This window comes from Globicephala melas, chromosome X (assembly GCF_963455315.2).
Source record: "Globicephala melas chromosome X, mGloMel1.2, whole genome shotgun sequence".
Lineage (NCBI taxonomy): Eukaryota > Metazoa > Chordata > Mammalia > Artiodactyla > Delphinidae > Globicephala > Globicephala melas.
Window position 1 is genome coordinate 24,521,365 of NC_083335.1, and position 7,563 is coordinate 24,528,927.

General features: G+C 42.6%; 1 pseudogene; it reads right to left on the reverse strand.

Annotated features, from left to right (window-relative positions):
- Window positions 1–5,460: 5,460 nt before the first annotated feature.
- LOC115846313 (small ribosomal subunit protein uS2-like) lies at window positions 5,461–6,262 on the reverse strand (annotated as a pseudogene).
- Between the last annotated feature and the right edge of the window lie 1,301 nt (window positions 6,263–7,563).

The window sequence follows — 7,563 nt, forward strand, 5'->3', positions numbered from 1 at the left end:
TGGAGAAAAAAAGAAGTCTGTCCATTGAGTTCCTCAGGAAGCATTTCAAATCTTTATGCTGGGGAACAAGAATAAGCTAGTAGCTATGTTGTATGACCTATTCAACCAGAGTTCTGCAGTCCTTCTTCTAACCAAATTCAACTGCTGTGAAGAAATCAGGATGCAGGTCTGAGTCCCTCAGTGACATTACAAAAAATGTCCCTCTCTGTTCCCTTTCCTCTTTACCATTTGTTGATTAAAACATTTGTTCATGTTCCTTTTGTGAACTTGGCTGCAGTGGTTTGGAGCTGCATCCCAGTCCAAACCACAATCCAAATTCCACCCACAAGTTTTCTTTCTTGAGAGAATATTCTTCACAGGCACGAGCCTGGGAATCAATGCAGCCTAATCAGCTTGTCATCCCTTAGTGCCACACATTCTTGTCTTTGACAAGCATTCATTCTGAGGGGCATCCTGTAAAGCTCATGATGCCATCTTCATTGAGCTCATGCTTATAAGAAGAAAATAAGGGGCTATAGAAAACTTATTTTTACATTGAATTTAAGTAGTTTTGCCACACTTTAAATGTCAGACGGAACTGTTCCACAAAATCTGCCAAGTCTATGCAGGCGGCTGTTTTCAATAGGACTGTTCATGCCCTATTGTACTAATCTTTTTTTAAACACACACCTTGCTGGAAAAGGCCAAGAACACCCACACAGGAAGTGGGCACTGTTACTTTTTTCTTGCTCCAACTGGATGAATAGGCTCTCATTCCATTTGGTGTGTTGCACTGTGAAGCGTCTCCCAATCGTTTTCTTTCCGTGATGGACATTGAGCCTTCCCGGGACACAGCAGGCAACAGTCCCTGTACTCTCCCACATGGCCGTCTACTCCTCCAGCCATCTGCCCATCTATCTGCCTCCTCTTGATCACCCTCCCCTCTTGTCTCACATAGATTGGATCTTCAGTTCAAGAATGATCAAGAATTACAGCAGTGGATGAGTGTGGGAACAGTCTGGTGTACTAGAACTCCATTTTTTTCTAATTATGAATGCTAAAAATCTTCTGTTACGTACACTTTTTCACCTTAGCAAAGCACAGTCTGGTTACCAACAGCGAAGTGACCTTCAATAATTTGTAAAAAGTCCTTAGGATAGCATATGTCTTTTAGTAAGGCAATATGTTGGGTCGTTTAGAACTTTTCAGAATCCAGAGTCAAATGATCTAGATCCTGCCTCCTCCACTTACAAGCTATGTAATCCCCCAAAAGTTCCATAACTTCTGTGAGACTCAGTTTCCTCATCTGTAAAATGGAGCTAATAATACCTATTTCACAGTGCTTTTGCGAGAATGAAGTGACATATCTGCCAAGTGCCTGTATATTGTTTTTAGTAACTATAAGTGTTCAATGAAACATTAGTTGCAAGCGACATTATTTATTATTTAATTTCATTATCTTTCAAGCCCTGTGTCATCACCTGCCAGTCAGTACTTACTGACTCTGCATCTGCAGTCTAAGATAAGCAACAAATATTTTGGGCATTCTACGTCTGTATAAAAGATTATCTGGGAGGATAGAGAGAAGGTTGACATAATCCTAACCCTAAGTGAGCTATCAGTGTACTTGGCTAGATAAGATATTTGCACCTATGATAAAACTAATAATATTAAAGTACCAGACATGTGATATAGATGCAGTAAGATATTAGAGCTCATAGAAAGTGGATATCCCTGTGGACTTGGCTGGTGGTTGAGCTATGAGTTATGACTTTAAAAATGAAAAAGGATAATAATGATGATGATATATCCTATTTGTTGGAGCCCTAATATGGGCTAGGTGCCTTTCATGTATTATCTCATTTAACCCACATAATACTCCTACAAGGTAGGCAACATTATCATCCTCACTTTTCAGACTAGGGGACTGAGGTTTAGAGAAACTAAGAAACTTTGCCTAAAGGCATATGACTCTTAAATGGCAAAGCTAGGATCTGAACCCTTGGCTCATCACACTCCAGAACTCATTCTCCTTTCAATATACCAGACTTCCTCCTGTCATCAAAGAGAAGCAGTTTGAGACAGTCAGGCAGGGGAGATGACGCAAGCAAAGGCACATAAGAACTGATGTTCAGGGGCCAATGAAGGGGACATCTGGCTGGTATGGAGGATTTATGTGTAGGAAGAAACAGAGAAGACCTGGAAAGTTAAACTGGAGCCTGACTGTGAAGGGCCATGTAGGTCAGATTAAGGAGATCAGTCTCTGAATTCCAGACACCAAGGAAAGGAAATGGGAATCAGTTTGCATGGTGTTAAGACATCCCCTGTGAGTGATCTCTGACTAAATTTTTAATCTGGGCTTTGGTTTTGTTTCTTCCCTTTTCTTACAAAGGGAGTGATATTAATAATGCCTTTTGTTTAAAGTTTTCAGGTAGATTTTATTTATTTAGGGGTCCTCTGGGAAAGTGTGTACATGTGGGAAACGAGAGGTTGAGACAGTTCAATATGCCTTGACCTACCCAGGGTATTTTTGTAATGCACCAAAGCGTCCTTATACCCAGTCTGGGAGTCGGTGGTCTATGTCTCTCACTCTGTGTTGGTGAGATGAAAATATCACCATGGAAAAGATTTTGATCTCTTTTGATTAGCCAAGAACCACAAGATCTTCTCTAACATAGTGTTTAAAAAATGGGGAAAATGCCACATACGTAACATAAGCAGTTCCTAACCTGCAAATGAGTTGACTTCCACGAATTCATTTATCAAGAAATTTTTCATAATTTGGAATACACTGCGCCTTGGAAACAGTGCCAAATAAAAATGGTACTTGATTTTTCTCTACAGTGGGGATGATGGAATACTTATGATTCTTTTGGGTAATTTTATGTTCCATAGGAATTAGATAGCTGGCAGTAATTATACTTTCAAAGGTCTAAAAGGGGAACCAGTCAGAAGATGTCAGTCTGGAAAATTGGTGAAGTTGTACACATTTCCATGCAGTATACTATTGTCCATTTATTTTTTTCAAAGAAAATTAAGACTTTCAGAGAAACTCTTGGTTTTCTAAGGATACGTCCAAATATTTAGAGGTATGTAGCTGAAAAGCAGCTTCATCATCACATTGGTGATGAGATGCCTTTTTACAGAATTTCTTTCTAGCTTATAAACATTCTATGAGGATGTTTGCAGAAGTGGAGCAGGAGGGCACCTGTAGTATAACTTGAAGGGTACCACTAGTATTTCATTATATAATGATAATAATTCCACTCTTCTGTCGGAGTGCCAGAAATTCTACCGCTATTAACTTTGTGCTCTGGCATTTTTTTCAGTAACTAAAGTGGGAATCCTTCTGTATAGGGTTATTCATCAAGGTATTCCCAGTGATCAACAACTCAGCGTGAGTTAGTTTATCAGGTAGAGCGTGCTGAGGGCACTGGCCAGGAAACAGGTAAATTTGATGGTAGATACAGGGAATTGGAAATAGTATTTTCAAGTTTGATATAAAGCCTAGACAGAACAGGCTTGGGTGAGGTTTTAACAAGGAGTGTCTGCCTAAAGGCATCAGTTTCCTGATAGAGGCAGATAATTTGCTCAAGGTGAAAGAGGATAAGTTTTACAATATGGAATAAGTGGCAGCAAGATAGAGGATGGCTAGGAGGGACCAGAACTTGTAGTTTGGTTAGATAAAGTGGAATCAGCAAAAAGTTTCAGCTTGGAGCAACAAACTAAGGAATATCAGGTTGACTTTGCTGATAGGCAAGCTTAGTTAACCAAAGGCAGCAGTGTCAGACAGCTGAGCAGCTCAGAGGTCAATAATTGTTAGGCTAGCTAAGACAGGAAGGAAGAGTTAAGGAGATGCATGTAGGCCCAGAGTCCAAATTGGAAATGTCGGAAGCAATAAGCTAGAAACACTGAAGTGAGCGCTTATCTTAGGGGAGAACCCACATCACTTTGTTCTTTTTGCCAGTGAGTGTAACCTTGTTTCCACAAGTATTAATTGCATGTAATAAAAACTTAGAGACTTGTGGGTGCCCCTGCTTCTATGTGAGGCAGGGAAAAAGTGTCATCAGCCTTGTCTATTCCAAATTCCACACATAACCTGCTGCTATCTGCCTGTATTCATACCTTAGAGGAACTAACTTGGGTCTCCGGCAAAAAAATCCCCTTGTGCCAGGTAAGATTCATTAGGGAAGTTTCCCCGAAGCTGAGTCAAGAGGTGTCTTTTGAAGGATGAAACAGAAAAGATGACAAGTTAAGGAAGGAACAGTCTAGTTTTATAGAACTTTTTAAAGGCATGTCTGGCAAAAACTAGAAGTAAGGGCACGAATGAAACTAATGAAGATCATAGAAGTGCAAGTAAAATCTTAATGTAGCTTGTATTATTAGATTTGGTGTCTGATTTTCAGTACAAGGATTTCTTCTGAATTCAGTCGTGCAGGATACTCTAGTACCTGAAGGCAACAAGCCAGACTAATGATCTATTGGGAGAGCTGATGTGGAGTTTCCTGCATTTGGATGATGTTAAAGACTGTGCTAGACAGCTTCTAAGATGACCCCCAAAGATCCCCAACTCTTGGTATTCATGTCCTGTGTAATCCTCTCCCCCTCAGTAGGAACTGAAATTATTGCCTCTCTTCTAACAAATAGAACATGCCAGGGGTAAAGGGATGTCACTTCCTAGACTGGGTTATAAAAAGATGGTAACTTCTGTCTTGGGAGTGTCCTCTCTCTATCTCTCTGTTTACTCACTCTGAGGGAAGCCAGCTGCCATGTTGTGAGTTGCCCTGTGGGAGAGGCCCAGGATGGAACTGAGGTAGACATCCAGTGATGACTTGAGCCATCTGACCAATAGCTTGTGAGAAACTGAGTCTTGCCAACAACAACATGAGTGAGCTCAGAAGTAGATCCTCCCTCAGTTGAGCCTTCAGATGAGGTTGCAATCCTAGCTGACAGTTTGACTGTGACCTCATAAAAGACCTTGAACCAGAGGCACCTAGCTAAGCTATGTACAAATTCCTGACCTACAGAAACTGTGAGATAATAAATATTTATTATTTTAAGCTCCTGAATTTTGGGGTAATTTTTTTTTTTTTGGCAGCATTGATTCTTCGTTGCCATGCATGGGCTTTCTCTAGTTGAGAGCAGGGGCTACTCTTCGTTGCAGTGCACGGGCTTCTCATTGTGCTGGCTTCTCTTGTGGAGCACAGGCTCTAGGCACGCGGGCTTCAGTAGTTGTGGCGTGCGGATTCAGTAGTTGTGGCTCGCGGGCTCTAGAGCGCAGACTCACTAGTTGTGGCACATGGGCTTAGTTGCTCCACGGCATGTGAGACCTTCCTGGACCAGGGCTCGAACCCGTGTCCCCTGCATTGGCAGGCAGATTCTTAACCACTGTGCCACCAGGGAAGCCCCTCTTCCAGTTTCATTGACGTACAGCACTGTATAAGTTTAAGGTGTACAGCATAATGATTTGATTTACATACATTATGAAATTATTACCAGAATGAGTTTAGTGACCATCCGTTGCACCTGCACACCTTTGGACCAGTCCGCCACCTCAGGCTGAGCAGCAGTGAACTCAGGAGCTGGAGCGGTCCATTCACCCTGAAATTCCTCCGTGGTCACAGCCTTCTCAGCTGCCGCCTGCTCTTCCTTTTCAATCTCTTCACGATCTCTGTAGAAGCAGAGATCAGGCATGACCTCCCATGGGTGTTCACGGGAGATGGTGCCACGCATGCGCAGAACCTCCCGGGCAAGCATCCACCACATCAGACCCACTGAGTGAGCTCCCTTGTTGTTGCACGGGATGGCAATGTCCACATACCACAGAGGAGAGTCTGTGTTACACAGAGCAATGGTAGGCAGGTTAACATAAGAGGCCTCTGGGAGAGGCTGGTGGTCAGCCCTGGGATCAGTAACCACCAGAAGGCTTCCTGGATCTGGTCAGTGAAGGTTCCAGGAGTGAAGCGGCCAGCAGTAGGAGTGGCTCCAGTGGCAGCAGCAAACTTCAGCCCAGCTCGCTGGCCAGTATTCCTGGAGGATACGACACTGACATCAGCTGGGTTTTCAATGGCAACAGTGGCATGAGCTGCCAACAGAAGCTTCTCCGAGGTCCTCTTCAGATTTGTGATGTAGATGCCATCACTTTTCCTTTTGTAGATGTACTGACCCATTTGGGAGCCAAGGTTGGTGCCACCTAAGTGGGTTCCTGCTGCAAGGAATTTGAGGACATCCTCCTCCTTCATTTGCAGGACATCAAGGGTTCCGGGCATTGTTAATGTTTCCCTTTAAGTTACGACGGGAATGCAGAACGACCCTTATCTGTGCGTGAGCAGTTAGTTCCAGTTTGGAGCCCAGTCAGAACTCCCAGGGTGCCTGCTCAGGTGCTCAGCTCAGCTTGGGCCCCCAACAGCCAGGGCTGAAGGTTCTGTGATTGGTTGTATATAGCTCACATTTGGTGAGCCTATACTCTGGCCTAATGTTTTCCTCATATTACCTTTCTAATTCTCAAAGTAATCCTGTAGCAATTATTTTCATTTTACAGATGAAGGAACTAAGTTTCGGAAAAGTTACCTGATGTTCTCAAGGTCAGAGAGCAGAGATTTGAACCTAAGTGTTCTGACTTCGAAGCTGATTCCGTGGAGTCAGAAGACTTGGCCTTTCTATTTCTTAATGCCTCTTTATAAGAGCCATTGACCTCATAAATCGTGCCTAACTAGGACAGGGTCCAGTAATGGTAGCTACTTAATCCAGAGTATAAATGACAGATCCAGTACCTTTAGGGACTGTTCTAGAAATTTAATTGATTCTGGAAGTGGGTCAGGAGCCAAGGACCCTAAGCAAGTAGAGACATGGCCCTATAAAAATAATTAACTGACTTAGTGGGTTAACAATGGCTCCTTCGAATTTAAGGCTGGGAAGTCACTGGTTCTACTCACACTAGTTCAGAAGTCAGGCCAGAGCAATGATACGAAATCCCAACCCTGCCTTCCACTAGCTGTGTGACTGTGGACAAGTTACATAACGTCTCTGATCTTCATATTTACCATCTATAAAATGATGGTAATATTAACTACCTTACACTGTTGTTGTCAGGATTACGTAAGATAAACAGTGCATACAAAATGCCCATCACAATGCTTGGCATTAAGGAATGACTTGGTAAATGATAGCAATAATAATAACAAGTATATAATAATAATAAGCTATTAATATTCGAATATAATAAGTACACAGACCCTTGAAGTACTATGAGATTTCTCAGGATCAAGCAATGAGAAAAAAATGGGTTTAGACATTTTAGAGGAAGCAGGGGATGGGATATTTGGTTTGGAGTCAGTCTGCTTGCATCCGATCCCTTATGCTTAGTAGCCACTGTGACCTTGAGCAACTTGCTTAACTGCTTTGAATCTCATTATTCATCTGTCACAATGGTCTATCAGTCAGTGTTCTCCAGGGAAACAGAACCAGTAGGATATATATATATTTCAAGGAATCGGTTCACTTAACTGTGGGGGCTGGCACGTCGGAAACCTGTAGAACAGGCTGGAGACTCAGGCAGGAGATGATGCTGCAGTCTTGAGGCAG